This window comes from Panicum virgatum, chromosome 8K (assembly GCF_016808335.1).
Source record: "Panicum virgatum strain AP13 chromosome 8K, P.virgatum_v5, whole genome shotgun sequence".
In the NCBI taxonomy this organism is placed as follows: Eukaryota; Viridiplantae; Streptophyta; class Magnoliopsida; order Poales; family Poaceae; genus Panicum; species Panicum virgatum.
Genome location: NC_053143.1, coordinates 41,598,750 through 41,611,825, shown reverse-complemented (window position 1 = coordinate 41,611,825; position 13,076 = coordinate 41,598,750). Strand labels below are relative to the sequence as shown.

At 50.6% G+C, this 13,076-nt stretch overlaps 1 pseudogene; it reads left to right on the top strand.

Annotated features, from left to right (window-relative positions):
* Positions 1-585: 585 nt before the first annotated feature.
* On the top strand, positions 586-9,068 carry LOC120645750 (annotated as a pseudogene).
* Positions 9,069-13,076: the final 4,008 nt, after the last annotated feature.

Genomic DNA, 13,076 nt, shown 5'->3' with positions numbered 1-13,076 from the left:
GAATTTGAGATAAAAAGGAGGATCAAACTTGCTGGTTCAGAGACGGAACAGAAGAGAACATAGCAGGTTCAGACCGAGCCGTTCTTATCCACTGCTGTCGCCACCGGATCGAATTCGCGGCAAAATTCAACCCGTCAATCCCAGCACGAGCCAGCAGCAGGCGATGCAGCAGGAGGTGGCAAGCTATCGCAGCGCAAGAGCATCACAAAACTGTCTCTCCCAACTTCCCAATCCATTTACACCCTCAAGTTTGCTGGATTTTGGCCAGCTTCGGGGGCTCGGCGCGACGCTGAAGTCGCCGAGGCTGGGCATGGCAGTGGCTTCCCCTCTCTCCGTTCCTGGGCATGACGCGTTCCTAGACCTCCACGGAGTCGATCTCGGATTTTGCCAGTACTGTTCCGGACTCTGATTTCCCCACTATTTCGGACTCGGAATTTGCTCGGCCTATATAACAGAAAGTTCAGAGAACCTGCAGATTCATTGCATCATTGCAACAGTTTGTCGAAGCGAGAGCAAGAGCGAGACATCCAATTTTGGCTTTGTCCAGTACTGATGAAGATGTAGAGCACGAGCAGAGCAGCCACGATGAGCCTTCGCCATCTGTTCTTGCGAGCTTTTTCCAAGTTCTTCCTTTCCTCCTCTCCGAGTTTACTGAAGGCCGATGTCAGCGAGTCCCGGCCTGAACTGCCTGTGGACATCCTGATGGACATCTTTGCCCTGCTAGAGATCCCTGACCTGCTGCGTGCCGGCGCCGTATGCTCCACGTGGCACGCTGCGTACACCAGCCTGCTCAGCCATGGATGTTACCATCGGCCACAGACCATGCCTCCTCTACACATCTGAATCTGATGCGGATAACGTTGCCTGCCTTTACAACCTCGCAGAGGACAGGGTCTACAGGCTCACGCTCCCGGAGCTGGCGATCCGTAGCCGGTATCTGATTGGCTCCTCCAATGGCTGGCTGGTCACCGCTGACGAGAGGTCGGAGCTGCACATGGTCAATCCGATCACCGGTGAGCAGATCGCCCTCCCGCCGGTGACCACCATCGAGCAGGTGAAGCCCATATTGGACGACGCCGGTGAGATTAAGGAGTATGAGTTGTCGCATTTCAGCGGAGAAGAGGTTTTCCGTGACCCAACAATCCTTGCTCTCAATGAGCTGCGGGATGACCTCTACTTCAAGGCATTTGTGTTCCCTGATGAGGCCTCTTCAGGAAGCTACATTGTGGTCTTGATCCACCAACCATATGAGCTCTCATTTGCAAGAACAGGAGATCCTAAATGGACACTGCTGGCAGCAAGAGATTCCTATGAAGACTGCATGTATGTGGAAGGCGTACTGTATGCAGTGACAGGTGCTTGCAGAATTGATGCTTTTGATCTCACCGGCCCTACTAACTTAAGGAAGGTGATTATGGAAGAAACAAAGAACTTTATTTTGGAACACATCTACATTACTAAGACGTCATCAGGAGATCTGCTGCTAGTTTGGAGGGAACAGGATGTCAAAGGTGAGGGCGATGTGGGCGAGGATGCTCCAGAGACTGACCTTTCAGAGATCAAGATGGAAACTAGGAAAATCACGTTGTACAAAGTTGACATGGAAGCAAAACAGCTTGTCGAAATTAACAGGCTGCATGACCATGTATTGTTCCTTGGATATAGCCAGACGTATTGTCTAGGTGCTGAAGAATATCCATCATTGAAGGCAAATCATGCCTACTTGACAGACAGTGAAAGACATATCGCATTTTGGAAGAGAAATTGCCGGGATATATGTGTTTTCAATTTGGAAAGTAACAGTGCTGAAGAAATTGTGCTTCCTCAGTGTTGGTGCAGCTGGCCAGCTCCCATATGGAAAACACCCAACCTTACAATGAGCTCAAGATTAAGGGAATAGATCCTGTTTTATATAAACTGTAATTGTATTTTAGGATGCCATGTTTAAAGATGTATGTTGAGTTTCTGGAATGATATATTCTTGTGAATTTGTGGGTGAACACTTAGCTATCATTCATGTTTGTAAATAATATTTGTGGGTGACTAATAAATGAAAAGCAGGCTAAATAAGAATCCCTCATCATTTAAAGTTTATTTGGGATGCTTGTCAAATTTAACTATCAGAATATATAAATATGTTAAATTAATGCATGCGTGTTCATCAAAATTATTCATTTGGCAAAAAGTTTGGGCAGAAAATACTGTCACCGGATCCTTAATTTGGCCAACAAACCACATTCTCGGACTCTCTCCTTAAAATTTTGGAAATTCAAATTTAGGCATAGATAGAATTTAAGCGGTGCGTGGCTGCTTGTCACCACAACTTACATAGGGACATGAACATATAACATCGAAAATTTCCAGCACTCGGAGAGGGCAGAGATACATGAGGATTCCTAGGATCCGACCATTTTATTTTCCAAACATTTTCGCACGTTTAATTTTTTTACAACTGATGAAGTAGGCCATCCGGTTGTAATTTTTGTGTGTTTACAATTCATCCAAACAGATTCTTTAGCTCATGATCGACATAAATTAGTGAGTGTAATTTACCATCTGTCATCCAAAATAGCCCTTAGGCTTGTTGCATTCAACTTGGCCTACCTTCGGGTCCAAGGAAAACGACTGTACAGGTACTGAAGAACCATAGGACTGAGTTATACCTAGGACAACTGATCTAATGTCAGGGACTCACCAGTGTTTTTGTCTGCACAGGGCAGCCAGGCAGAAGTTATATATCAATTGCTTTTGTCCATGTACTACTTTGTGGCAGAACCGCTCGATTTAAATTGGCTTAAGTGTGCCGAATCAATGCCCAAAACAGTAATTTCTTGTAAACACACTTAAAACAGTTTAAACCCGGTAGTCCGTCGAGTGTCCTCGGGACGACCCAAATCATCCACGTATAACTTGAATCTCATCCATACATCAGGATCGCTTCCACGAAGGGAGAGCATCAACAACTCTTAATTTTTTACATAAATACAGAAAGGTACTGATTATTACAAACCAGTAGTTTGAAACAAACTTAAGTGCAGGTTACACCATTCTAAGAGTTTAAAATAAACAAGTCAGTAAGCGGTGATTAAACATAACATCAACAGCTCATACTAAGTATTTGGAGACCTTTCAAATACTTAGTTCTTCGGGTACTCCTCTTCAGTAGACAGTTGTTGCACTTCTAAGAAACCACAAAAATAAAACTTTGAGTAGGAAGGTACTAAAATAAACCAAAATAAAACTGCAAGGTGTATGAGGGCTTTTTAGTGGACTGACTGACTCGACAGTGTTGCATAAAGCTTACTTATGGTAAGTCCTAATTTTGTGATTTTACTCCAATTTAATAATTACTTAACATCTAGGTGATAAAAGTCTTTTTCATAAAAAAGAAGCACTAAACATCCAGTAATATTACTTTCAAGGAAAAACCACACAAATATCTTTCTTAACTATGATGCTCAAGCGATGATCAAGTGCATTCATGACCGAGAATTGCGGCGATCCGAATCGATTTACATCCTGCAAGAGATACCTAATCATCAGTTATGTACAGTTCTGGGGACTGTACATAACAACCTTTCAATTAGTTGTACCCAAAGGACCGGAAATAAAGTTACCTGAACCCAGAGGTGCACCCCCACATGGGACCCAACGCCTGGCCTGATCTTCAATGTGAGTTTCAGGCTACGCCCATGCCGTTCTCTCACTCCCCAAGCACGGGTATAAATCATTTCCAATCCAAGAGCCAACTAATTTACCGGACTTGCTGGATCCAATGGCAGTAAGCAACCAGGTAGTATCACTTGATCAAAGATTAAAACAATGAACGGTCCTTAATAAATTAATTTCAACGAGCAGAACCACATCGCTAGCTTCTGCCCACAACTTTAAAAACAAGCCATTTCCTTGATTGAAGTGAGATCTAGATTAACCTTAGGTATTCAAGTAACATGGTTACTATAAAGTAACAACTAAGCTTTGCTAAGCATAGGACATAACTAGCTAAATTTGAGAAGGTGGCAAAGATGTCCTATTAAACAAGGATGGATTATGCATAAGAGAATTGGCTTGCAATCTACTCTAGAAGTAATGCACAATCATGAAATAAACTAAATTTTATGATTTTATAATGATTATAAAAAGGGTAGGTATAAATGCACCGGGGCTTGCCTTTGGTCCCTACTAAGTTAGTATCTTCAAAAGCCCCTTCAACAACAGGAATAAACTCAAGAACTTCCTCCCTTTTCTGGGGATCTTCAGATAATTCCCCAAACTCCACTTCAGGTGCTTCAGATTCTACGATAGGATGCAAGTCAATGTTAGTGCGCAAAACATTTGATAAAAAGAAGATTGTACAACTTATCTCATGATAACGTTGCAAGTCAACACTATTCTACCCACAAACAGTTTAACCCACCATTTTCTTAATTACTAATCTACCTTAAGCATTTTCTTTTTAAAATAAAAGGGTTTCATAATTAGTTTCTAACTCAAAACCTAATTCCTATGAATTATCAAGCATATGTGATTAAATAAAGCATTATTCATAATTTTATACATTTTGTATTTATTAAGTACTTATTTAAATACCTTAAATAAAAGGCATAGAAATAAATACTCGATACTATTATTATTTTTCTTAGGGTTTAAGATTTTTAATGCATGAAAGAAAATAAAATAATCCTAGAAAAATTGGGCTTATTAGATTTGTATAAATCTACAAATATAAGGAATTATGAAAGAAAATAGAATTTAAATCTAATTCTAATAAAATCCAAACAATTTTACAAGAAAACCCCCTTCACTCTCATCCTTCTCCACTTAGGGCAGCTCCAGTGCTTGGTTCGGATTGTTCTGCACGATTGTCTGTGTATGACATCATTTTTATAGGGCCCACATACGAGATAAAAATGGCTCAATCTCTTGGAAGTCCTCTCTCGCGCCAGCAACCAGCGACTATCTGAATTAAAAAATACAGCTGCAGCAGCTCACAAGTCGACTCATCTGCACGTGTCGTTTTTTACTCTGACATGACAATTTGGTTGCCACTGTGTTGATGATTCGATTCAACTTTCTCTCGGTTCGCTTTTTTCACACACTCGTGGTGCCCTGCTTTCTTTCACTAAACCCCCTCACTTTTCTTTTCTTTTCTTCTACCCCGAACTCCTTTTCCCCTTCCTCTGTTTCTTCGGGCGCATAGCCCACGGTGGCTGCCCCTGGCATGCCAGCGACGAGCTTGCCGTGCGACCAGGCCGCCCGCGCCCAGGGCTCGCCCCCAAGCCCCCCACGCGCACCAGCCCCCCAAATCTCCTCCACAACACACGCCCAGACCCAGAACGCCGACACAGGCGACGACCAAGGCACGACACATGGCGGCAGGCCATGGCGAGGCCCCCCAGCCCTGACAGACCACCAAGACTGCAGCACTCGCACCCTAGGAGCACGCCTAGGCCCCCAACCTGGCCCTAGAAGCGCTAGAGCATAGGGCTCAGCGGTGATCACCATGGCCACGGCGGCGCGACAGCGTTCCGGCCATCCTGGCCACTGAAAGGGCCCACCAACAGCCCCTACCCCATATACAACCTCTTGCATCGCTTCTAGACCACCCAGAACAGGAATCCAAGGTTGATAGAACCATGCTCACCAGCAACCCCCAGCACGACAACGACCCGAGGAAGAGGATGATTTTGGACCCGAAGCTGCGGTGAAGGATTTTTTTTTTTTGAGGGGGTCTACGGCCAGCTTAAACGCCAGCCTGCACAACTTGTATTAATATGCGAGGTTTTACATATGTGGTTTACAGCAAAATGGAATCAAGAAGAGAATGTACATGAGTCAATTTACATCTAGGGCAGCACACCACGCTAGGAGGTAAGCTTTGTCAATCGCCGAACGCAGTCGGATGGTACAAAGTCGTAGGTCTTGTTGGATGGCCAAACTGGAGTACGCGACCGTGGGAGGCAAAGCATGGAAGACCACAGAGTTGCGAGCTTTCCTGATATTCCAAAGAACCGCGGTGATGATGGTGGAGCGAGTTCGTTGAGAGACGTCGTCTGCGAAGTATGACAAGTCCCAGAGATCCCTGAAGGAAGCCAAATGAGGAGCAACAAACCAGCCGATAGCATTGAGCAACCTTCGGGTCAGAGGACAATGCAGCAGCAAATGGTCTTGATCTTCATGCTCCCCGCAGTACAGATAGAGTGGCGAGTCAATGATGCCCCGGTGGTGAAGTAGGCAGCAGAAGGCAACCGGTTGTGGTGCACCAGCCAGTGGAAGTGCTTACAACGCGGGATGGCAGCACTAGACCAAATGCACTCAGCAAAGTTATCAATCGGTCGCTAGTCCATGTGCCACAAGTAGAAAGCACAAGAAGAGAACGAGCGAAGGTCAGGGCCAATGCCACGGCGATCTGGAACATCAGGTGAGCGAGACCTCTGCCAGGGCAAGCTGAATCATCTCCAACTGCGAGGAGGCCACCGAACTGAGATGCAAGTGTAAAGGGATCGACCACTGACCTTGTTGGAAGGCACAAGACACCGAGATGTTGGGTCACTGGCAGAAGGAGAGCAGAGCAGGGAACAAGACGGCAAGTGGTTGCGGTCCAATCCAGTGATCAAACCAGAAGCTAGTGAACTGACCATTGCCCAGGTGAATTTTGGTGCAAGTTCTAAACTCTGGCAGCAACTGACGGAGCGTAGTCCAGATGGCAGTGTCAAGGTGATGAGCTTCCCCAAGATCTCTGCCAGCACCCTCACCATACATCCAGTGAAACCATTTCTGCCAGTTGGTGGTAGGAGGTTGCAAGAGCTTGTCCAGGAATTTGGACAACAATCCTTTGTTCTGAAGATCCAAGCGTTTGACTCCAATACCTCCCTGAGCTTTATCCCAACAGACCACGTCCCAAGCTGCTTTACATTGCCCGCTTGTGCAGGAACTATCACCAGTCCAGATGAAGGCACGCCTCTTCGCATCAATGGCCTCCACAGTTCCTTTATGCAGCAAGGTTGAGCACATGGCGTATACTGCCCGTGCGCCCAGAACTGCATTGGCAAGAATGATTTGCCCACTTGTTGTCAGCACCTTCCCACACCAGCCAGGAATGTAAGACTCAATGGCTGTGACAAGGGGACGATGATCAGCCATTCTGAGATTGGTAGAGTTTAGTGGCAGGCCAAGATAAGTTTGAGGAAAGGAAGACACTTGACACCCAAAGATCTGTGCCAATTCTGTGGCCACTTATGGCTCCACCCCAATAGGAACAAAGGTGCTCTTTTCAAAGTTGATATGCAGACCGGTGAAGGAGAAGCGATCGAGCAGTGTTTTGAGATGCAGTAGCTGGATAGGATCAGCTTTGGCCACAAGCAGAGTGTCATCAGCGTACTGCAAAACAGGGCAGGGCAAAGAGTCCACAATGGGGTGCTGCAACAAGCCTTGATGGGAGGCAAGCAGAATCATTTGCTGTAACAAATCAGCCACAAGGATGAACAGGCAAGGAGATAGAGGATCCCCTTGTCGAAGCCCCTTCTTGCACTGAATCCATCTGCGAGGAACACCATTTAACACCACAGCAGTTTGGCTGGTAGTATTGAGGCAGGTAATCCAAGATCTCAAGAGGGCAGGGAACCCTTTCGCTAGCAGAATAGCGACAAGAGCTTGCCAGTCTACGGAGTCAAAGGCCTTCCTAAAGTCCAGTTTGAGGATGATGGCAGAGACACCTCGTTTGTGACAGCATTGGACGACTTCAGTTGCATAAATGAAATTCTTGGCAATGCAGCGCCCCTTGATGAACCCGGTCTGATCAGAGTGCACAAGTTGAGGGATGAAGGGCTGCAACCGAAGGGTCATGCCTTTAGTGCAGATTTTAGTGATAAAATTTTGTAAGGAGATGGGCCTGTAATCCTTTGGTAAGAGAGAGGTGGCTTTTTTGGGCAGCAAGGCAAGGAAGGCCTTGTTAACACGCTGGAGGTCGGCAGTGCCAGCATGAAAGTAATTCAAGAAAGCAAGCAAGTCATCCTTAACCAAGTCCCAGGCAGCTCTGAAGAAAAGAGGAGTGAAACCATCCGGCCCAGGGGCAGTATCAGTCTTCATGGAGAACAGGATAGTTTTGAGTTCCTCCAAGGTGAAAGGGCCAATCAGCTGAGCAACTTGATTAGTTGTAAGAGCAGTGTAGCTGAGGATAGAAGCCAAATCAGGCATGGCAGTGCATTCATCAGCCTGTCCCAGAAGCTCAGAGTAGAAGGTATGCAAAATGGCAGCCTTAGACGCATGATCAGTTACCAAAGTATTGTCCGCAGCTTGGAGGGTTCTGATTTGATTGCGGCGCCATTGTACAGTGGCCGTCAAGTGGTGGAACTTAGTGTTTTCATCCCCAAGTCTGCAGGTATGAAACTTACGGCGCTGCCTCCAATAGCTGGCCAACTGTTTACCTTGCTCAAGTGCCGCAAGTCTGACCAATGTCCTCAGGTTTAGCTTTGCCAGGAACAAAGGACGGGCTTCCTCAAGACGGTCCATCATGGCAATGACAAGGTTGCAGTTCTGAAGGAGGTCAGTTGGCGAGCGCAAGCCATGGTGCCAGCTCTTGAGGTCATGGCGACAGCGCTTAAGCCTCTTGACAATCCTGGCAGCATGGTTGCAGTGCGGAGCATGCGGCCCGGGCACACTAAGCCAAGCCGAACCAACCACATCTGAAAAGCCTTCTACACGAGTCCAGTAATTGTTGAAGCAAAAGATCAGTAGATCACAGGCTTCGGGATGGTTGTAGTTGCCGAGAGGACAAGCTGACAGTGGTTCGAAACAGCCGCAGAGGAGGAGGCAATAGTGGTGTTAGGGAGGCAGAAACTCCAATCAGTGTTAACAAAGAACCTGTCCAGGCGCACAAGGACGGGGTCATCTTGGTGGTTGGACCAGGTGAAGCGCCTGTTGAGAAGGGGATGCTCCTGAAGAGCCATGGCATCCACGGCTTCATTGAACCAGCCAGCTTCTTGAGTGTCGAAATTGCCATTGGAGCGATCCTCCGGTGTTCTGGTGAGGTTAAAGTCACCCAGAACAACGCAAGCACCAGAAACTGATGAATGGTGGTCGATCAATTCATCAAGGAAGGCTCTCTTATCCCCATGGGAGCAAGGACCATAGCAGTTTGTGATGGTGAACGTGAGTTCAGAGAAATTGGATTGGAGAGTGGTTGTCAAGGAGTGTGGTGTGTGACTGGAGGAGGTGAGGCTGAGATAACTTCTATCCCAAGCAGTAAGAATGCCACCCGAAGCACCAGTAGAGGGAAGGCAGGAGAAGGAGGAGGCATGAGTGGCAGGGATAAAGGAACGAGCTTTGAAGTTGTCAATGGTTTGGAGCTTGGTCTCTTGGAGGCAGATAACAGTGGGCGTGGTTTGTGGAATGGCAAGCCGGACATTGTTACACTTGCTTTTGTCACCCAGCCCTCTCACATTCCAGGAAAGTATGGTGATAGATCTAGCCATTGGAGAACAAACACACCACCAAATCCAGGGAAACAAAGCGAGGAAGGCCGGTGAAGAAAACAAGCGAGCAATGACACATGCAGGAATCATGCTTCAGTAGCCGGGGAGCTCTTAGGAAAGAGTGGCTCCCTAGAGGTTCGAGCAGGGCTATATACAGACCAGAGCTCAAGTTCAGTACAAAAGCGAGAGCAACGCAGGCTCTCCAGCAGCAAAAGAGATAAGGATCACTATCCGGACGCCACAGCTGCATCAGTCGAGCGGGGCAACGGCAGGGGCTGGGCTGTCGCCCAAGGTACAGAGAGAGCCTTCAGGGACACCACAGGCTCTCCCGAGCAGTTGCGGGCAGGGTTCACATTATCGGTGGCGATATTCCGATATATCTATATTACCAATGGGTCCCAATAAATTTAGTTTATCACCGATAAATTTTGTGATTTTGAAATTTGGTCTGTCAGTGGGTCCTGATTTTGAAATTTGTTTCACTTAAGGACTTAATGTGGAATGACATAGCTTTTTGGTGACAAATCCAACGTGATACCTAGAATATGTGCTATGAAAGGGTGATATTATCTTATTTTCTGCATGATTATGTCTAGTTTGTTTATGTAATTTGGTTTAGAGAGAATCTGGGCTTATTTATGTAAAAAGAAGAGAACTTTTGTCTAATTTTTACCCAAATTTTTTTTATCACCGATAGGATTCTGATATATCCGATATTTCCGTTTGTCGCGAACCACCGATAAATAAATTTTATCGATAATGTAAACCCTGGTTGCAGGTCGCGGACGTGCCAAGCAGGAGTAGCCGAAGCAGATGGAGCAACTACCACAGTGGTTGAAGCAGCATTGTCGACGTCCAAGCCTGGAGCTGCGACAGCTCCAAGCTTGCGCTTCTTGATCCAGGCAGCAGCTGCAGCCACAGTCTCGCGGAGGGGGCGCTCCTTGGCACGGAGACGACTGCTGTGGCGCATGCCGTCCGTCTCATCGGCATCAGTAGGGGCCAGAAGCTCCGGCAGGACCTCGTGGCAGATGAGATCAGGCACCCCAACGCCTAGCGGAGCGGCGACGGCCACCGTGGATGAGGCAGGCAGTGGCGCCACCACAGGGTGCAGGTCAGCCAGTGAGATCATGACGGGGGGGTCCGCCAAGACCGGCAGCGGTGGTGAAGGAGGTAGCGCAGCCGGAGGAGTAGGGGCCGCGGCTTCCAGGAGTCCAAGAGGCAGCGTCGGCAAGGGGATCGCCACAGATGTGACCAGGCACGCGGAGTCCCCAATGCTGCCAAAAGGATCCGGAGCCACAGGCAGGATGTCGAGGTCGAGGTCGTCGAAGTCGGGCGTCGTTGCCGGCGCCGGTACCACCTCCACTGGGGGCACCAGGACGGCAGGCCGGCAGGGTCGACGTCGAGCGAGGCTCCAGCAGCGACGAAAGCAGGTCGGGGAAGGCGACGGCCATTGCACATCCGCTCGGCATCCCTGATGGAGATGTTCGCAGGCGGGGGTGCGCCGGACCCGGTGGCGATGATGTCGACGGAGCCTGCCAGGGACCGGGTGGCCCCCACCAGTGCCAGTTGGTGAAGGAAGCCCACGGAGGCAGAGCAGAGGTTGACGATGAACATTCCCTGGTCCCCCGGAAGGTCAGCCCGATAGGGCTGGACAGGGATCCGAAACATGCCCTGCTCGCCGCCCTCACGAACCGTGTGAATCTCAAAGAAGGACCCACGGCACATGCGGAAGGAGACGGAGACCGGCCTGGAAAGCAGAGGTTTGGCGCATACCTCAGGATAGCAAAGGCGGCCCATGTCACGGCCAACAGGGATCGACAGAACATCCCTCCGCATCATGAAGGCACGTCGGGCTGCATGGCCCTCCAGATAGGCAGCGCCAGGGGCGTGCCCCATGCTAGGCGCCCCGGGCGCCGCCGGAGCGGCACCATCCATGGGAAGGCCGACCACAGGTGGTGGCAGGGCATCCCCAGGAGGAGCCGGGGCAGCATCCCCAGCAGGCGGGCTAGGGTGGGGCGGCGCAGCAGGACCTAGAGGCAGGTCATCGTCGGAGTCAGAGTCCTCCAAGTGCTCGACGTGGAGGATCTCCAGTTGATCCACCGCCCCCAAGCCAGCATGGTTCTCGATGTACTCCTCGAAGGGGATGTCCGCCGCGCCTTCCGCCTTGACAGACAGGAGCACCGCCGAGAAGTCGGTGCCCTAGATGCAGACCGGATCGACGAGGTGCGAGTTGGCGTAGAAGATGCGCTCGCGGTTCCAATGCTCCATTTGGAATTTGCGGATGGCGAGGTGGACGAAAGCTTCATGCTCAAACTGGAAGCGGTTTGGAGTCTCGGTGTGGCGTTCCAGGTGGACCGTGTGCTCCCGCCCCTAGAAGGGGCTCTAGGAGCATGGTCTGCTCACGAGCAGCATGGCTTTCGAACATGATGAGAGCCGCACCATAGGAGGAAGGGGCAAGAGTTACCCGAGGGTTCCCGCCCGGGCCACCCAGAGCCTGGCGAATGTGGCTCGCCGGCGAAGCAGGCGCAGGGTCGACGAGGTCGTAGGCGAGGTGGGCGAAGCGCTGCATGCGCACCGGTGGCATGAAGACGTCGACGGCATCCGGGCGTTGCAGGTCGTCGTCGACAGGTGGATCAATGTCGGGGACGTCGTCATCCGCCACATCGGCATCGGGCGCAGGCGGCATCTCTTCATCGGCGGCGAGCGGGGGAATCTCCCCCTCCTCGAGGGCAGGGGCGACCTGCATTGGGGGAACATCGGGGCCGGACGCGCCGGAGGAGGCAGAAGCACGCGGCGAAGCGAGACCAGGGGAGCTAGGAGCAGCTCCCAGACCATCGAAGGGGAGGCCAGGCATCTTGCAAAGGCGCGCGGTGTAACCAAGGCGCCAGCAACGACGGCAGCGGATGGGGTCACGGCACTCCGCACGCCGATGATCCAGAGCAAGGCAGCGGAAGCAGCGGTTGTGGGGAAACGGAAGTGGGGAGTGCGGTGGGGAGGCTGGTGGAGCTTGAGGCTGTGGGGGGGAAGCAGCGGCAGCAGCGAAGGTGGGCGGGGTTTCTTGCCCTGGGCTGGCAGGGGAAGGCGGGGCGGCGAGGCTTCCAGTAGAAGGCGCAGAGCTGGGGAGAGGGGGAAGGGATCGAGCCCGCCGGGGATGGGCAAAACACCGGTGCACTGGGTGCACACCGAAGCAATGGCAGCAGGAGAAGAATGTGGTGGGGCATCGATGGTAGCGGTAACAGGCATGCACCGGGTGCATCCATCCACCAGCGGACGCACGCGGCGCGAGGCAGTGACGCGATGGCTTGCCCCGCTTCCCAGCAACCGCGCGGCGACGGCAGACCCCCCAGGGCGCGCCGCGGCAGCCTCCACGCCCTCGGGAGTAGCGCGGCAGGGCAACCGAGAGGAAACCGGCCACCGCGGCACATCGGGCACCGCACCAACAGTGGGCACCGACCCAACACAGCCGTCCACCGGACGGGGCTAGGCCGGAACCGGGACAGCCGGTGGCGGGAGGAAAGCAGAGGCGGTCGCCGCATCGGCGAAGAAGAGGACCTTCACCGGGCCATGGCGGAGCTCACCGAGGGTGAGAATGAAGCGAGCAAT